Source organism: Equus przewalskii, chromosome 14, assembly GCF_037783145.1.
Source record: "Equus przewalskii isolate Varuska chromosome 14, EquPr2, whole genome shotgun sequence".
In the NCBI taxonomy this organism is placed as follows: Eukaryota; Metazoa; Chordata; class Mammalia; order Perissodactyla; family Equidae; genus Equus; species Equus przewalskii.
Window position 1 is genome coordinate 90966367 of NC_091844.1, and position 20116 is coordinate 90986482.

The following is a 20116-nucleotide window of genomic DNA, read 5'->3' on the forward strand; positions in this document are numbered from 1 at the left end:
AAAGATTGAGTTGATAGACGCATACAGGCACAACCCATGTGATTCTGGAGATAAAGTGGTTAAAATCCTTGAGCTTCTGTTTCCCAGGAGACTATAAAGGTTTCACTAAGGCTCCCATGTTCTACCGAACGGAAGTGCCATTTTCAGTTTGGATTCACGAAGAGTCCTTTCCCCCACAGACAGGCCCAGCCCTGCCTCCACAGTGGGCACAGCCTGGCCCTGTGAAGGTCAACCCCACTGGCAAGTGATGGATACGTAACAGGCTAAATGCTGCTGAGGTTGATAATAAGGGTCCTGAGATAGGAATTCCACCAAACTGTAGCACAGAGAACTCCATAAAAAATTAAACTCTGGACACAGAATGAAACCCATCCTGGACACAATTATTTCTGTTACTGCTGACAACGCCGATCTTTGTCCCTGCCCTGGGCTCCTGGAAACGGTGAGGGTGGGCATAACCCCTCTGTGTTCTGAGAAGAGACTGACTGCAGAGAGCACCTCCACATGCTCAGATGAGGCTCATGGGTGCCCCTGGCTTACCAGTGACAAGGCCAGACGCAGACCCTCCAAATTCCTATTCTTTGTCCCAAAAATGATTATCTGAACTTCTTTGTCTCCACTGATCTATGGAACAAGATGCTTGTTAGCCAAACTTTGGCTAAGAGTCTCTTCTCCCCCAGACCCTGAACCCGAGCCCTGGAGTGAGCACAGCCCCGCTGCGTCGCTGGATGGCTGACCGCACACAAAATGTCCTCTGACCTACTGCCCCTCAGGCTCCTCGCTGCCCACACGGTTGGGTCCAGCCCTGCTCACTCCTCAGAGAGAGCAGCCCTCTCCTACCCAGGCTGGAGACGCTCCCGGGTCTGGGGTCAGAGGATCTTCCGCGTGGCCAGGAAGTCCTCCTCCTCTTCTCGAAGCATCCTCCTCAGGAGAGCCTCTCCCTGACGTCTGGGCCTGTGCTCCATCTGACACCAGCCGGCTGAGAGTCGTGCCACGTCCTCGGCGATGGAGAGGGCTCCCTCGTGTCGTGGCAACTGTGGGCCAGCGGACCCCTCCCAGCACAGAAGACACAAACACGCCAGCAAACATGAAAACAGCAAAACACTTTAAAATTCATGGCTGAGCACATGGAAACGTAGACCAGCCTGGGACGTCTAACCTCGGAGGACAGCGCGTCCTGACTGCTGGAGGAAACGTTAACCCTGTTCTGGAGGGTGGAGGGTGGAGGGTGGGTTCTCAGGCCTCTCATGGCCGGAGGTGGAATTGGCCCTTGTGAACCCAGGTTCTCAGAAAGGGGTCAACCACAGGTCTGGGAAAGAGAACCAACCTGCAGACACCCTCACCCTGAAAGCTGGTAGAGGGGAAACGGGAGCGAGGGGAAAGAACCCCTAGAGTCTTTCAGCATGATGCTTCAGTTTGGGGCCTTAGTTCACATTCCCCCCTGGCCCCAAAACCCAAATTCTAAATGAAAAGCCTGGCACAGGCAGAGCAAACGCACATCCTCTTTGGGACAAAGGGCTTTAAAGATGGCCCTGGTTTGGGGGCATACAGCCAAGGTCCAAAACGTCAGCCTTGACAAGAGTTCTGGCGGGAGAGTGACAGTCTGCTGGGCTCTAGTGGAGGGGCGGGGACAAGGGGGCAGAGCGGGCACAGGGACCACAGAAGGATTACTGTGGAAACCCCGACTCCTAAAGGATTGAATGCTGAAGGTGAGCGCAGGGGAGGACCAAGGACGGAACAGGGGGAGGAAGGGCACCACTTGCTCAGATGGGGGACTTGCAGAGGCCCCTTGGTGCCTGTCAGACAGCCAGCGTGTGACCTGGGCCCTCCAGGACCTGCTCCAGGGACCCTGCTCCAGGGACCCCATCTTGTCAAGAGAGCAATTATAGTGGTTATCCAGGAACTGAGACCCCTGGTCCAGTTCAGGCCGGTTGAGACCACCAACCCATCCACTGGGCCTGTGCAAATGCCCAATACGTGATTTTTTTACATCAAGAGGCTGAAAAATCCACTCTCAGGTGACACTAACACCACCATTTTGTGAACACGCGTCCTGTGAAGAGCCATGGAGCTGAACTACGCTTGCTCAGACCACCAACTACTTCTCTTCTTACCTCCGATCATCTGTCTCCACACTTCAGAACGCCCTGCCCTTTCCCCCTTACATTTTGCCCCAAGCCCCGGATCCAGGAGACAGATCTGAGAGCGGTGCCTCCTGTCTCCTTGAAGATCCATCTCGCAGCGGAGCCACAATCTTTTCTCAAAGGCTGATGCTGTAATAAGTGGTTCTCTATGCACAGCGGGCAAGAGAACCCCCACTCTGTGCGGTAACAAGGGGACTCTGGGTGGGGAGCTGCGCCTGCACATCTGAAGCCCAAGGAAGAGACGAAGGCGGGGTGCAGGCATTCACCCCAAGAAGGGCGTATGGGAAGAGAGGCCAGGTCCTGGGCGAGCTCGGCCATGGACTGGGCAGGTGGTCTGGGGATACGAGCGGCCCGTGGAGCAGGGAAAATCCAGGAAGAGTTAATAAAATGAAACCAGGAAAAAAAAAGTTAAAATGAGAGCTAGGGGTCCGCGGGACCAGTGGCCACTGCGACGCAGGTAAGGGCAGGAGGAAGGGGAACTCCTGGGGCGTTCGCGTGACCACAGCCGGTCCAGGGACGCGTACAACCAGGACCCCCGAGTGCGCTGAGGGCAGGATGGGGGACGTCACGGGGAGCCGGACCCAAGAGAGAAGCAGGTGAAGAGTCAGCTGTGACGGCGGCAGACGCGGTGGGCTGTTCCGTCGACAGGAGTAACGCCGGCGAGGAGCCACCGGCAGGAGCAGGGGGAGAGGCCGGAGGGCGGAGACCCCGCAAGGGCCTTCGGTGCCTCCGCACCGTCCAGGCGCTGCCTCCGGGGGCGAGAGGGGCGACCGGGCAGGCGGGGCGCTGGGAAGACGCGGCTGCCCCTCCGACTCCGTCTCCACGAGGGACGGCGCGTCAGGCCCCACCCGAGCAGGAGGCAGCAGAGGAGAGCGGCCGCGGCCCTGCGGAGTCGGGATGCTGTGCGTTTCCGGGCAGCCGTCAGCGTCGATTGCGGAGCGCGGTCCGAGGGTCCAGGGACCGGCCCCCAGGCTGACCTGGCCTCACTTGTAGCTGCGGGGGCGGCGAGGGGGCGATGAGAGGGACAGGGAAGGTCCTGGAGGGCACGGCGCCAGAGCTGTCACGTTACTTGGCTCCTTTCAGCGCAGACTGTTTGGTTATTTATGATTTGCAAAGTTCCCCTGCAGGGGGCCGCTCCTGCCGAGAGGAGCCTAGAGGCCAGTTAAAGAGCAGACTGCGAGACACGACCGTGATGGGAGTGAGAAGAGGCACTTTCAGAGGAGAGACGGAAGGCTTCGCTGCGGTGCTGAAGACAAACAGACCAGATAGGCAGGTAGATAGATGATAGATGATAGATAGATAGATAGATAGATAGATGATACATAGAGAGACGATAGGCAGGCAGATGATAGACGATGATGACTGACAGATAGATGATAGATGTTACATAGAGAGGTGATAGGTAGATAGGTAGATGATAGATGATGATGATAGATAGATAGATGATTGATAGATTTTCCTGAGAGAGTTGGGAAGAGGAAAGGATTCATGAAGAGGAAATGCTTTGAGAGATGGAAGAAAACCAACATATATCCCTTATTTCACTAACTCAGGTGTGAGGATGGTTCAAATCATTATTTCAAGCCCTTCAAATAGGCATTAGTTAGTAAAAAAACTATGGCTATCTCTGATATTACTTATTTAAGTATATGGGCATATGGAAATGTATCTCAAGAAAATAATCTAAAGGGAGGGTCAAACTGTAATAAAAGGTACTCATTGCAGTATGAATTATGATAACAAGCTGATCTAATGTCCAACTGCAGTAAGAGAGTCACTCATGGTCACTCTTTGGAATATTGTGAAATAATCCAAATAAAATGCTAATTACTTAGCAACTCATTACAATACTTATAAGAGAACATGAGATAAATACCATCCCAGAATATTTTTTCTAAGCGACGACTAAATGAGATAAACATGATTTATCCATATGAAGGAGAACTGGAAGCGTGCATGGGAAAATACAAACAAACGATTTGTTAGGGTAGAAAGAATGTTAGCAGAAAAATGAATTCTGCGTTTCTCTTTTGTTTAGGTTATTGTTCTGCATTTCATGAACTGTGAGGGTCTGCGTGCACACCCTCGGGCTTATGGGAGGTGCGTGTAATGGGCAGTGTGGTATGTCTGCAGCATTGTGAAGACACAAGCTGGGTGGGAGCACTCACACAGGTGTGCGCCTCCACACCTGCAAGACGGGTTTCTTCCTCTTGCAAACCTGTGGTTGAGGAGCATGGGTCTCCTGATCCTCAAGGAAGAGGGCTCCTGCTCTGACGGCTGAAAAGCGCATGGTCTCATTCTCGTCTCTGAAACCTGTACCGAGAGCCACGTCTGTGGGCTCTGTCCTTCCCGGCTCCTGCCTCTCAGAACATTCACGGGGGCCCAGTCAAGAGTGTGCAACTGTTCATTCTGCTGTCCACAAAGCATGTGTCATGCACTGGTGAGAACTGTGTGCAAGGCCTGCTGGCTTTTTAAGACCAATCTTTCCTTGGGCTGATGGCGTGTCTTCAGTTATGGGAAAACGTCTGCAGAGGCCACAGAGGGCCAAGAACATGTAAAATTGGAAGGTTAAAAAAAACCTTCTAAAATAGCCCTCTCTTTCTTTGCCTCCCCCAAAGCTAGAAAATTGTGGGAGTCAGAAGTTTTCTGCAAGGAGCTAGCGTCCCAGGCAGGACCGTTGTAACTCCAAGCTGCAGATCTCTGTCCCTGCACCTATTTATAGCCGCCGTGGGCTCTGGTGCAGGACGATGCTCTGGACGGGGCCAGCCTCCAGGCACCGGGTGGCCTGGTGAGGACTTGTCCTCTTTGCAGATCTCTGCTGGTCTGGGCACAGAGCCTGGAAATGGGGTGGTCAGTGCCCTTCAGCACAATGCCCCTCAGGATAACAGAGCTGAACGCAAACCGGGGCAAGAGGCAGAGAGCACTCGTCTGTCGTGTGGTCAGGCAGGGAACGGCCTACAGCTAATTCTTCAGGAGTGAGAAGTAGACAGTGCCAAGCCTTCCTAAGAAACGGGGGTGAGGCCAGTGGGTGAATTTGATGGAGGGCAGGGGGGCAGCGTGAGCCGCGGGGTGCCCAGAGTTGAGGGCGCACACTGTCTGGGAGGCTCTCTCTCTGTGAAGTCCACTGGGTGTTCACAGACAAAACTAGAAACTGTCTGCAGTGGAACTGTCATGACTGCGGAGACAACACCAAGCACAGCCGTCTCGATAGATGGTTCAGCAGTTTCCTGTGAAGTCAAGCAACTCTGACCTTGAGATCCAACAGTCCCCTCCCAGGTGTCTACCCAGGAGAAGCGAAAGCTTCAGTTCCCACACAGTCTGTGTGCATCAGCTCCATTCACCGTCACCCAAACTGGAAACAACCCAGAGGTTCTTTGCTGATGAACAAACTGAATGCCACGCCGTTTAGCAACAAAAAGCGATGAGCTATTGATTCCCACAACAAACAAAAGAGAGAGAGACACAGGAGGAGAGTCCAGTGTCCTTGAAGAAGGAGGTCGTGGAGAAACGTGAGCCTCAGCACATCCCCCTGGTCTGGACAGGGAGATTGCTACCCACTAGGCTAAAACGGAGAGCTTGCTGAAGGCATTCCAGGCGCTGGAGGCCCGAGGTGCGGTGGGACGGACACCAGCAGACCTAGGGCTGGGAGGCTCAGGCCGCAGCCACCAAGCGCAAGGTCTGCGGACGTCTCTCCTGCTCTCATCACAGGCTTCTTCAGGGTCTGAGGATCGCATATGACGTGGGGGGCAGGGGGTGGTTCACAGCTCTCACAAATGTTTCTTCCTTCCCTCTTTGTTCTCTTGCTGAGAAAATAGTGCCACGTTTCCTTGGTTTTTCTTGGATTGTGACGACTGTGACACTTACACTCTCTCCCGCCTGATTCTCTGATATTTTCATGGGTCATGAGTCCAGCGGCAGCTGGTCCACCCAGCTTCCGGGAGAGGCTGGTGGAGCAGGCTGTCCTGCCATCGACTGAGCAAGCTCTGTTCTCTTAGTTAGTCACAGGAGCTTAGAGACGGTTCCTCGAGGTCTAGGATGGGGTTTTGGGGGGAGGCTGACAGAAACGGGGGCAAACAGAGGAGAGGAATCTGGCTGTCACCTGCCAGTGAAGGTGGTGACGGCAAAGCTACAAGTGCAGGTTGGGGGCAGACATCAGAGGAGCCTCAGTTCAGCCGCTGGTTCTTCAACCCCTTCTACTCGTCTGGGGAAGTATGTCCTGTGATTGGGTGAGCCATGTGCTTTTTTAAGAAACTTAATTTTATTTCTAGTTGTGGCTGCAATCACATTAAATTCACCATCTTAAACATTCTGAATGATCAGTCCAGTAGTGGCTTCCAATTTCTCCACATCCTGGTCAACACTACTATTTTCTCTTCTTTGGATCATAGCCATTCTAATGGGCATGAGGTGGCAGCTCAGTGTGGTTTGGATTTGCATTTCCCTGATGATCAGTGATGTTGATCATCTTTTCCTGTGCTTATTGGCCATTTGTATGCCTTCTGTGGAGAAACGGCTGTTCAACTGCTTTGCTCATTTTTTAACCAATTACTTGTTTTGTTGTTGGTGGTGCTGAAGCATATGTGCTTTTAAATCCTACAATTACCTTAGGTCGATGAAGAAAACCAGAGATCTTTCTTTTCCCTCATGTGATACACCTAGAATCTCTATCATCTGAAACTGGGGAGTATATGCAAGTGTAAAAGAAAAAGAAACATATGCTGCTTCGAGGTTTCATTTAATGCCGTTTCCTCAGCCTCCACACTGCTGACACTTTGAACTGAGTGATTCCTTGTGGGTGGGCTCTTCTGTGCACTGTGGGGTGTTGGCAGCAGCCCACGCTCCGCCCGCCAGCCCCTAGCAGCAGCCCAGCCCCGCTGTGGCACACGTGTCTGTAGACATTGGCCCGTATTCCAGGAGGGGTGCAGGACACCCTGGTCGAGGATCACCAACTCAACTGTATGAGGAGCCAGGAGTCATTGTGATATGAGGTCTCATTGCAATTATCTTTCTGGATATTACCCAGTATGCTAAAAACCTTGGGTTTTTAAGGTTTTTACTTTCTCATCCAAGCGATATTGCACACTGGAGCGAAGATGATGTTGTACGACGTTTTGTAAGCACATGTGAGAGAATCGAAAGAAAGATACCCACTAATTCTCCTTTTGAAGATTTGCCATTGATTAAAGTTTTGGGATACAAATGACTTTGAGGGAAAACGTTGATATTATAGAGGAATTTAAACTTTCTTTTTACCTAAAAATATCTTACCAGCAAGCGGCTTGAAGCCAACACGGAGATACAATTTGTTTGCAAAATAACTAGCTTAGTATCATTTCGATTATGTTTGACATGTGTACTGTACACTAAGAATATAAAAATAAAACCTCTCTCTTTAGACTACTTATAAATATTCTTAAAAAAATAAACTCTCATGTAACTGCTCTTGAATTTTGGCACATGCCCGTATTCTTTAAAAATGACAACAAAAACTCTCTAATTTTTCCTTCATGTCCGCTAGTGAACTGTCTGTAGTTTACCAAAAATTTTTTAAACACAATTGATATGTTATCTTAATCGTCTTAATTATTAAAGAAAATATCAGATAAGCCATTCTCATTTATTCTACAAGATAACAAACTATTGTATCTTCTCAGCATATGTACACATGACTATAATACTTTCACAGGTCTATTTGGAAATATATAATAGCATTAAGAAAAAAATAGTGTTCCTTCCAAGTCCTTATGTGAATTAAAAAGTGATTGTGGGGCCAACTCCACAGGCCTAGTGGTTAAGTTCAGTGCACTCCACTTCAGCAGCCCAGATTCCATTCCCAGGCATAGACCTACACTGCTCTGTTATTGGCTAGGTTGTACTGGCGGCCCACATACTGAAAAATAGAGGAAGATAGGCATGGATGTTAGCTCAGAGTGAATCTTCCTCAGAAAAAAAAAAAGTGATTGTGATTACACTGTGCATTACTATTTTTGTACATTGCTTTTTAGATTTTAGCATTTCCATGTTTAACAAAATTATCCCTGACTACATTACACAATGTTCCATTTTTCTCCACTTGCTAAATCATTTCTTGTTTTTACACATGTAGATTATTTTCAACTTTCCAACTTTTCACTGATCTATATGACACTGTCATATATATATTTGTGTTTAAGATTTTCTTGTAGCTTCCCATCTACTCAGAGAAATTTCCAAAACACTAAGTCAAAGGCTATATTTTAAAACTTTTGATCTATAGTAACAAATCGTTTCTTTCTTTCTTTTTTTTGTAAAGATTGGCACCTGAGCTAACTACTGTTGCCAATCTTCTTCTTTTTTTTTCTTCTTTTTCTCCTCAAATGCCCCCAGTACATAGTTGTCTATTTTAGTTGTGGGTCCTTCTAGTTGTAGCACGTGGGATGCCACCCAGCATGGCCTGATGAGCGGTGCCATGTCTGCGGCCAGGATCCGAACGGGTGAAACCCTGGGCCACCAAAGCAGAGTGCGTGAACTTAACCACTTGGCCACAGGGCCGGCCCTACAAATTGTTTCTTTAACAAGTTGTACAAGTTAGTTCAACATCAGTAGAAATAAGTACAGGCGTATGTCATTTTATTGTGCTTCATTTTATTGCAATTTGAAGATATCGTGTTTTTTACAAGACCCTCCACCAGCAAAAAGATTATGAATCGCTAAAGGCTAGTATGACGGTTAGCATTTTTTTAGCAATAAAGTATTTTTTAGTTAAGGTATGGACATTGTTTTTTTAGACATAAAGCTATTGCACAGTTTCTAGACTATAGTATAGTTGAAAGATAACTTTCACATGCACCATCAAACCAAAAAATTCGTGTGACTTGCTTTATTTTGAGGATCTGTAACCAAACCCGCACCTCTCAGGTGTGCCTGTAATCCCAATATGATATCTTTCCAAAAAATCACAGAGGCACACTGCTCGTGGAAGTATACAGCTGTGGGGATAAAGATGAATATATTTTTGGTCATAAAAATGTCTCTGTTAAACAAAGAAGGAGTTAAAATAGCTAGCATCCACATTTCCCAAAGGTTTTTTTAGATTTTCCAAACTAAAATGAATAACTATTTATAAAATAATACTGTCTGATGCCTTTGCATTTTCCAGTTTTTCTTTGCTTAAGCAAGTCAGATTTCTTTCTAAATAGCCATCGCCACTCTGGACTAGATAATGGGACAGTATTTTGAAACTCCTTTGTCCTTGATGCAGATAACATACTTATATGTAATCAAAACTAAAAGCTCACTGGTTTTTGTTTTTTTGAAAGGTAATTTCTTTTTTAAAATTATTTTATTTTACTTTTTAAGATTGTTATTATTGAGGTATAATTGACATATAAAATGATATTAGTTTCAGGTGTACAATTTAATGATTTGATATTTGAATGTATTGTGAAATGGTCACCACATGTGGTTATAAAAGTTTTCTCTTTCCTTCTTTTTCTTGTGGTGAGGACTTTTATTGTTTTTGTATTTTTGTTTATTTGCCAAACTTTGTTAATCTCCACTTTTATAATTTCTAACCATTCTCTTTTTAAACTGGTCTTTTTTGTTGACATTATGAGTAATTTTTTATTTTGATACGAGTTGAAATAATCATGAGAATAAGGGACCGTCATCCTCTTCTCACCCTTTTCCACCAGTTGTTCACATTCTGCCACATTTGCTTGTCTTTTCAGCATCTTTGTATCTTTTTATACATGTGCATATTATCTTTTCTGAACCATTTGAGTGTAAGCTGGAGACACTGGGGCAATTTATGCCTAGACACTTCAGTGAATATTTCTTCTTTTCTTTTTTTGCTGAAGACCAGCCCTGAGCTAACATCTGTGTCCATCTTTCTCTGTTTTGTATCTGGGTCACCACACATCCTGGCTGACAAGTGGTGTGGATCTGCATCTGGCATCTGAACTCGTGAACCCAGGCTGCTGAAGCAGAGCACACAGAACCTTAACCACTTGGCCACAGGGCCAGGCCCCAGTAAATATTTCTTAAAAGTAAGAATTCAGGATGGAGGAATATATTTCTTATCTAATGCTACATAACAAATTAGCCAAAACTTAGTGGATGAAAACAACAAACATTTCTGTACTTTAGGCATCCAGGTGTGACACAGCTGGGTGCTTCTGCCCCAAGGTTTTGCACAAACCTTCAATCCGATTATCCACTGGGCTGTGGCCTCATCTGAAAGCTCAACTGAAGGAGGACCTGCTTTTGCACCCACTCCACAGTTGTTGGCAAGATTCAGTTCCATTTGGGCTGTGGAGCTGGGGGCTCAGCTCCTTTTGGCTCCACCAGAGGCTGAGCTCCTTTTGGCTCCTGAGCTCCTTGCGTCATGGTCCCTCTCCATGGGCAGCTCATGACTTGACAGCCGGCCTCCAAGGGGCAAGCAAGTGAGAGAACGAGAGAGCACAAATGAGATGGAACCCAGAGCGGCTCTCAGCCCCAGCTTGGAAGAAACATCCCATAACTTTTCCCATATTCTGTTTATTAGGAGTGAGTCACTAGTTTTAGCCCACTCTAATGGGAAGAATTTACACAAAGGCATGAAGACAAGGAGATGGGATCGTTGGGGCCCCTCTTGGAGGCTTCCCACCACAGAAAGGTGTGGCCAGGCTGGCCACCCACGTCTGGGGAGCTCCCAATAAACACCGAGCAACTGTTTGGGGCTGAATGCCACAACACATCCTCCTAAATCAGTTTGTTTATGTGTGCTTCATGTTACAAAAAGCAGCAAAAACACAAACTAATACTTTCAAGTCTTTATAATAGAGATGCATTTCTATTGATGAATCATTTAACTGGAATATTGATCTCCCTTCGAGTAGTTCACATTCAGGTTCCTGGAGCAACTGGAATACAAATCATACTCATAGTAGTCTCTCTCATGCAATAAGGAGCAGTGAATATTTGGAAATAGTGGAATAATTTGCACGTTTTCTTTAAAATATATATCATTCTGTTTGTTTTCCTATAAGTGTGCAAAGGAAGTTTTATACAACTACATTGTGTAGGCTCCCTAATTGCATCCTTACTCCATCTTCAGTTAGATTAATATGTGGTTTACTTATCCCCGTGTGTTTAAAGACAAGTGTGTTGCTGTCTGAGGGGTGATGACAGGCATAGAATTAAGGAGAGTTGGGCCAGCAGTGTCTCCCATGAGTCTGTCGACATCCTGGGCCCACTCAGCACTCGCCGCTCTGCACACCTTGGTGCTTCTGAGACAGGTGATGTGTCTCTGCACTGAGCTGTGCCTACTCATTCATTCCATTTACTCTCTTATTCTAAAAGCATTTAACGAACTCTTGAGCTAGGCTCGGGGCCTGAAGGAATAAGATGCCGTCCTTGTATTTAAATCCCTCTTAAGTTAGTGAGGGAGATGAGGAAACTTACAAAGAATGGCACTGCAGGGTTGAAAACGCACACAGGCCATCACCTCTGGTGGTGAGGCTCAGAATGAGAGAATTAAGATTTAGCAGTACGTACGGCACACGGGCCCCTTGGCATCTGACTCCCACTGGCTCTCCCCTCCTGCACTCTCAGCCTGACTCTCTCCAGCTGTGCATGGCTTTCTGAAGTTCTAGCACCTTCTGCCTTAGCCCCAACTTACACAGCCCCTGGCGTTGCATGAGTCAGCACATTGACTCCTCTTTCTGGTCAAACGTTGTGACAGGCACCGCACTGGGCAGCACGTTTAATCCACACATCGACCCTAAGAGGTGGATATTGTCATTTTCCTTTTAACTCGAAGAGAATTGAAGCTCAGAAAAGTGTGTCCAAGCTCTGACACCCAGCGCATGTGAAGAGAGGCTGGTCAGGTTCTCACTGCCGTCTTCACTGAGTCCAGTTGCTCCCTGATGGGCGCACCCTCTCTCCAAACTCAATGAGCAGGGGGCGCGGAGGGGACACGGACTCTCCTCAGCTTTCTCCCCTGATCAGAGCCCTCTAGCGAGATAGCCTTTTTGCAACTTTCATTGCAACAGAGATATCTGAGGCCTTTGTCAGATCAAAATGTTGAAGTTAAAGGTGTGTCTGTTTTTCTATAAAACACTGCGTTTGGGAATTTATGACTCAGTCATGAAAACTTCATCTGGCATAGCCCGAGGCATTTGAGCTCCCAGACCGAGAAGGATTTGTTTTTCCAATAGCTCACAAAACCTGGCTTGACCGTGCCCGGTAGGAATGCAACACCCCAAAAAAGGACCCAAGCATTTTGGAGAATTTTGTTTACAGGACACTAAGCCCCAAATGACATTAAGCTCTAAATAAAAGTTCCATGGGCAATTTGTGTAAGAAGCTTGTTTTTAAAGAAAATAAATTACATGACAGGTTTATTATATTTATTACAAACTGGACTGGTGAGCATTGTACTCAACATTTAAAAATCTTTAATTAAGACCTTTTGGTACATAAAGCTTACATAACAAAACCTAGCAAAAATCTATAAAAGCTAAACATGTTTCTAAAAGAAAAGATGGTGCCACATAAGTACGTGCTGAGGGCTGAGGGCAGCTGAGCCCTTTAGGGGCAGGCGATCTTCCCGTAAGCGTCTCCCTGTTCTGCACACAAGAGCCTCAGCTCCCAAGGACTTTCAAACCACGTCAGCTGTTCTGCAGCCTGTGACATCTGGCAAGTGAGATCTGTTTAATATGAGGCGTCAATAAAGCCAAGGCCGTGGTACCTAAAAGTGTCAGCGCTAATCCCCCAGCGCACGTGGGAGCAGTGCACTCTGCGCCCTTTGCTTGGATCCGTCCTCCCACCATCCCGAGTCCTGCACAGTGGCACCTCCTCTTTTCCAAGAAGAAACAGGCGGCCTGAGGATTTTGGTGGCCTGCTGGTGTTCAGAAAGCTTAGAAGAGGAATAGCAAAGAACCTGTCCTGAGGTCCCTTATCATTCAGGTTGGGTAACGTCAAGTGTGTATGAGCTTGGCATTTGGAATCGTTGACGTTAACCACCCTACACGACCCGGATGACACAGGCTTTCTGCTAAAACTGAATGTTTTTTCTTGGGAGTCACAGAATTTCAACTTGTTTTACTTTTACACATTTCCAAAAGAGATCACTTGGAAGATCAAGGAGGTTTGTATTCACGTGGAATGAAAATCTACAGAGATTAGGCAATACTTGGCATGTCAGAGCATAGCTTTTGTGACCATCCCACAGGTGCCATGTGGCTTCATTGTGTTACACAAAAGAGAAATAATGCCCCTTTGCCCCAGAGAATCTGAGCTAGCCAGAACTGACCCTCAGCAGTGATTTCCTCCTTTATTCTAGGAAACGCCAACATTAGCCATGACAAAGGAGGATCAGCATTTTTGGTGGCACTGGGGCATGTGTGGGGGGAGTTGAACGTCCCCAGCCATCAACGTGGGGAATGAGACGAGGCAGGTGTTTGCTCGAGGTGCAAGAGTCACTGCTGTTTCTCTAGACGAGTTGTCTGTCTTGAGTAGAAGTTCACAAGTGTTGGGGGGAAATGGAGAATTCATGCAAACATCACGGGATGGCATTAACAGAGGTGGTGATGTTTTACGTCTTGATAAACACCAGGCCTTTGATCTTTTCTGAAGACCGCTTGGCCTTGATTGCTGCTCTGTGGTTGCAGCTAAACACTCACTATGTGAAGCTATGACTTAGATGTGTTTTCTGGTTTTCAGTTATGTCTTTAATCCCATGTGAATATTTATGGATTGTTGGGACCTGGACTGGGAGAGTCGCTCTCCAAGCACCATCTCCATCCATCCATTGTGCACATTTTCTTTCTCTCCCGTGCACCTGTGCTCCTTTTCCTAGAGGCTGGATGCCAAATGAAAAGGACGTCAGGTCTGATGAGCCACAGACACGTCCTTTGGTTCTAAAGGGACCTGAGTTGGATTTGGCAAGCACGTGGCCATTACTGTGTGAACAGGATTCGGTCCTAGACAGGAAGGAAAGGATGCCAGTGGGGCTGACATCCCTCCTGCCAATGGGGCACACCCAGCAACCCAGGTAACTCTTTTGTCCTTTGCTCGCATAGTTAACCTAGTGTGTGTGCATGTGTGTGTACATATGCATGCATGTGTGCACATGTCAGCGCATGCGTGTGCACACACATTTATCCATGTCTGCATATGTGTGCGTATGCACACTGTGTGCATGCATGTGTGTTCACACACGCACATGCACATATATGTGTGCAAACATGTCTCTTTGCATATGTGTGCATGTGCACCAGTGTACGCACATGTGTATCTGTTTGCATGAGTGTCTACATTTGTGTGCCGGTGTGCACATGTCTCTTCCATGTGTTCATCTGTGTGTGTGTGTGTGTGTGTATGCATGTGTGGCACATTTGCTCATTTAATCTCCAGAAATCTGACAAGAGTCTTTCCTTCCCTATAGTTTTATGTGGGTGTAAATTCACTTTAATTTCTGAACATGAGCCTTTGCACAGTTATCTGAGCCATTCCCTCCAAGCGAGGGTTTAATTGTTTCACATCTGGAGTATCTCAAGTTTATCCTTCTTGGAATCAGTGTCATGAATGTTTTCCCCGGGGTCAGTTCGAGAGTCTGCTTCAACGTGCGGTTCTCTGATTACAGGGGTTCATGCAAGTTCTGACTCCACAGACTCATGCTCTTGTCCTCAAGGCTTCCTTCTTCCGCCTCTGTTTTTGTGTCACCCCTGACGCCACTCTTTTCCCTCTGCCTCTGTCTCATGTCAGCCCCGAGGTCTCATCCTGGCCAACTGCGCTCGGGAACAGAAGCGGAGGACCTGCGTCAGTCAGCCCGAACCTGTCCTTCTCCACCGGACACTCGCCAAAAGCAAGTTGTATTCACAGGTAGCTCCATCTGTTTGATCTTGGATTTCTCAACTAAGTATTTTAGGCATATTAATTATAATCACAGGATTGTTTGAAGATCAAACAGGACAATGTAAGCCAGCCTGTTTTGTAAACTTTAAAGCTCAGATCTTACTATTATTATATGGTTATAAACCCTCTGCTCCTTGCTTCCTTGGCTGCTGCACTAGATATTGAATTAATTCTGTCCTTTCTATTTAAAAAATTATTCTGTTGAACGTGTGCAATTGCTGATGTCAGATTATTTTTACCTATGAGAATGGCAATTTCATATGGTTTATCCTAGTAATTAAAAATATATCAAACTGATAAGTTCGCGTGGCCGAAACCCTGAACAGTACCAGTCAATGACACAGATGTGGTAACGCTGTTCGAGTCTCATTTTGCTGGGGGAGTTTCTCCAGAATGACTGTATCTGCTGGTGACTTTGATCCATTTTTCACCTGGAGCTGGTTTCTCTTAAAGTCTGTTCACTTGAATAGCGTCACGTTAAAAAGTTGAGTGGAACAGGTGTGGTTATTAGCAAGGCTTGTTTAGCTGTTATCTTGGGGTGGCTTGACAGGGCGTCGATCGTTGTGCTGCAGATTTCCCAAGTACTAGAAACAGATGTCTCTGGTCGAGACTATTTCTTTTATTTGGGGAATCTCTCCTCTCTTCTCTGGAAGGCAGGTGCTCAGTGCTGGAGTTGCGCTGGCTGGTGAAGGCAGAGGGGTTTGCAGAGAGAGCTGAGGTGAGGTGATGGCGCTGACTGTTCAGGGTACAGATTGAATTAATTCCCGTTTTCAGACTCCTGTCTCAATTCTACTCTGCATCAGTGTCCCCGGATCTCAGTGTCCAGACCTCCATCCCTCGTGCTCACAGACCCAGTGTCCCCGGATCTCACTGTTCAGACCTAACCCCCTCATCCTCACGTGGCCCCTGGCAGGTTCGACGGGTGTGTTTAACTTTACTCTGCTGTTAGTGACAAGTCCTTTCCTCTTGTGCTGCTGGCTCCCTGCTGTCCATGAGGGATGCGCTACGATAGTGCTGGTTTCCTGAGAGGTGAGGATAATGTGCGTGAGCCTCTGGTCCACCATCTTTAACTTGGAAGGCTTCTTTTTCTGATGCAAAACTTGAGAAAAAGGTTTAAAAATATCCAGTAACTCAATCTTTTGGGGCAATTTGAGCATCTTAAAGTATCAACTTATTGGGTTTCCTGAAAGTAGTGATGAGACAATAATTATTTGGCCTCTGCTTTGTATTAAATATATTATTCCAGGTTTGTATCGTATTATTCACACTCACTTTTGAAGTAACGTTTTCTTTGAAGAAATCACCTACCTCATCTTCAATGCCATTCTTTAGATGTCACCAAACCTTTGAGACAAGATTGATTCTTTTTCTCTATATAAATAAAGAGACTCTACTTTGAAAAGATACGTATTATTTAGGAATTTTGACATCTCTATGCGTTTTCTTGAAATCTTTGGATAAGAAAATTACCTGATACTTACCGTGTCATTGCTGTTTAACGTCTCGCTGGGGACGTGGGAGCAGGAAACCAAGGAGAGGGTGGGGACTGACAACTGCCCTTTCACAGAGGAGTTAACTGATGTCCAGAAATGTTTTCAGTGGCCAAATGGAAGCTAGAACCCAGATTTTGTTTTATAATCGAATGTTCTTTCTCTTGTGGCACGTGGTACTCCACCCTTCTGCATGAATTTCCTTGCTGGGACTAATTAGGAACATCACCTCTCACACTAAACCATCCCCAGGGACCTGGTGGCGCTGACTTTCCCAGCGATCCGGCCTTAAGCACCTCTGCTCTGGCTCCTCCCCAGCGGTCTCAGGGAGCCCCCTGCCGGCCAAGCTCCACTCTGAGCACCTCCGGGTCCCTGGAGAGTGAAGAGCCCAGGGCTGGGGTTTGGGACCCCTTCCTTCTCTGTCAGAATGCCCCCACCTCCAGACATGTGGGCTCCAGACAAAGGCAAGGGATCTGATTAGAACAGTGTGGCTCAAGAGGCTGGGCATCTTTGAGCTCATCAGAGCCAGTGCTTTTCAAAATGTTGTTGAGGGAGTTCCAAGGAGCATCATAACCTACAAATTCTGTGTTTAAATTCCATCTAAAATAGTTTAACTACTGTGTTTCCTCCATTCTTGGGCATACTTTTTATGTGTTAGCATTCCTGAAGTCAGGAGACATCTTACGATTGATGCCCGGCACCTAATATGATGAGGTCTCATCGCTCTGAAAAGGCACCAGTTCATGGGTGGTGAATCCAGTTAATGTGTCTCAGAATCAAGAGCATTCAGGTTACAATCGTTGACTATTTCACAGTATTTGGATGCAGAGGATCGTATTTCTTTCTTTTTAACTGAAATTATGTCTAGCAGAAGCCCTCACATGTTGAAGTGCGGAAAGTTCCAGTTTGCAGAGGGTCCTCTCGTATTTCCTACAAGAACACTGGACACTTGTGCAACCACAGGAGTCAGGCAGGACCCCATTGTCCCACCCCGGCTGTTGTCTCACTCTCTTGTGTGACTGATCCTGGGCCCTGGGAGCGATGCTCCTCACAGGACCTCACAGCGGTCAGATGCTGGACCACATCCGCACAGACCTGTCTGGGGACCCAAGAGCCACATCTACAGAAACATGTCTTGGCCTTTGGGAAACAGGATGGAGAACGGGAAAGGAGATGTTTTATTCCTTCCTGGTATGTGCAGAGCACACACGCACAAAGCCATGAATTAGTAATTTCTCTAATTCAGTCTGTAACATTGGGCATTTAAGTTGTAATAATAAATTTAAAACTCATGCCCATGTGAGTGTGCAATAAAATTTGTCATCAAGGAAATAACTGAATGTTGCCAGTCAAACCCACGTGTTCCTGCAGACCACGGAATAAAAATTCCTGCTGCCATCTCTATGTGCACGTTTACCACTGAACGGGAATCGTGGACAGTTTCTATTTTGACTACAGTCCCCTGGAAGCCGCTGACCGCCTCCCGTCTCCTTGGTCCCACCTTTTCCAAAGGGCCGGGTAGCTGGAGTCACAGCGTGTAGCCTTTCAGACCAGCTTCCTTCTCTTACCAACGCGCACTTTAGCCTCCTCCCCGTCCTTCATCACTTGGTAGCTTAATTTATCACTGAATAATATTGTATGGATATAGCACACTTTGTTTATTCATTCACCTACTGAAGGACGTCTTAGTTGCTTCCAGTTTTTGGAAATTATGGATAAAGCTGCTATAAACATTCATGTGCAAACTTTTGTGTGGACGTAACTTCTCAACTCAATCGGTTAAATATGAGCATGATTGTTAGATTACACCATCTCCCAAAGTGGCTGAACCGTGTTGCATTCCCACCAGTGGTGAATGAGCGTTCCTGCTGCTCCTGGTGCGCGGCAGCGTCCGGTGCTGTCGGTGTTCTGGACTTCAGCCGTGCCGGTACACGTGTGGTGGTGTCACTTCCCTGCACTTCCCTGAAGACACATGATGCCGCGTCTTCTCGTGCGCTTGTGTGTCGTCTGTGTGCTTCTGCATCTCTTTGGTGAGGTGTCTGTGCAGGTTTCCTGCCCATTTTCAATTGAGTTGTTTGTTTTCTTGTTGTTGTTTTAAGAGTTCTTCGTATATGTTGGATACAAATCCTTTATCAGATATGCTTTGGAAATATTTTCTCTTAGTCTGTGACTTATCTTGTCTTTCTCTTGATAGTATTCTCTGAAGTTTTTAATTTTATTTTTAGATTTAAATAAATCATAAAATCCTAAAGTTTGGAGAAGATTCCAGGATTAGAGCTCTGAACTGTAAAATGTGAATTTTCATTCTAAAATGTGTGAGATTTCATTCAGAAATACATCTTTTCCTGGTACCGAGAACCGGGGGAAATTTCACTGGGGTCTCCTCCACGCCGTGTGATGCCAGCACCACATGACAGGTGTGATTGCAAGTGTTACATGTCTTTTTCTTTTCTCTCCAAACGAAGGTCAGTGATGGTAACTGGAACCTTGTCCAGCGCTTGCTGGAGGTCACCGGGTCTCACTTCTCGTGTGCTGCCCACGTCTTGGCTTCCGTGAGGCGGCTCACGGCCTCTGTTCATTGTTAGGGAGTTTTCCTTGTATGGCGCTGAGGTGGGCTCCCTCTGACACGCGTCCTTTGGTTTGATTTTTACCCACTGGAGCCACATATTGTGCGTCCACTTGACTTTCCTGCATGACTGCACTTAGGTCTTTGGCTGGCCACATACTCCTGCAAGGAGAAGGTCATGGTTTTATGCTTCTGAAAAGTCAAATATTCAACTGCATTATTGAGCATTCCAGTGTGGAAATGTGCTGAAACCAGATTTAAACCGTGGAAATAAAAGTTTAATTTGTTGATGTGTAGCTGTTTTCAAATTTTTACTCTAATGTTCAATAGCAACAGTCATATTTGAGGGAACAATACATAAAAAATGAAAAACCATTGTTTTGAAATGCATGAAAAAGTGGAAAGGAAAACATCATCTCTTCTGGGCATTCCAGTGGAGTGAGGATTCCCAAGACGGAAGCTCAGTGAGGAGGCAGTCTCTTGTGAAGTTTCTTTACATTTATCACACACAAAAACGCTTAATGTATCTGCACAATTCACATTTTGATTTACTTAGTTGACTAGCCAAAGGCCATAACTAGTATATCCCACAGCAGTATTGTGAAGAACAGCTACCCACCACAGAGTCCTGTTTGTTAAGGATTTTGGACAGCCAAAGCATTAAGTGGAAATAACAGATTTGTTGGCCAGAGGCATTTCTTTTGACCAGATTTATCCCATCCCTGTGAGCTAGTAAAGTATACATTGTTACTGCTTTAGTTTAAGACAAGTGTTTTTTTTTTCTCTATTACAGTTTTACGATTTTTTAAAACATGGATTTCATGGTCGTTGGTGCTGGGTTACAAGAAAGAGCTCAGTGGACTAGGAGAGAAAGTGATGAAAATGGTGGGACAGGACCATCAAGTGAAACTCATGCCAGCAGGAGGTGAGGCCCAGACGAGACCCTTCAGAATGTGGGGCAGAGCAGGAAAGAGATCAAACTGTGGGAGTTGTTCATCACAGAGACCCCATAAGGCCCAGGGGAGAGAGAGCACGAT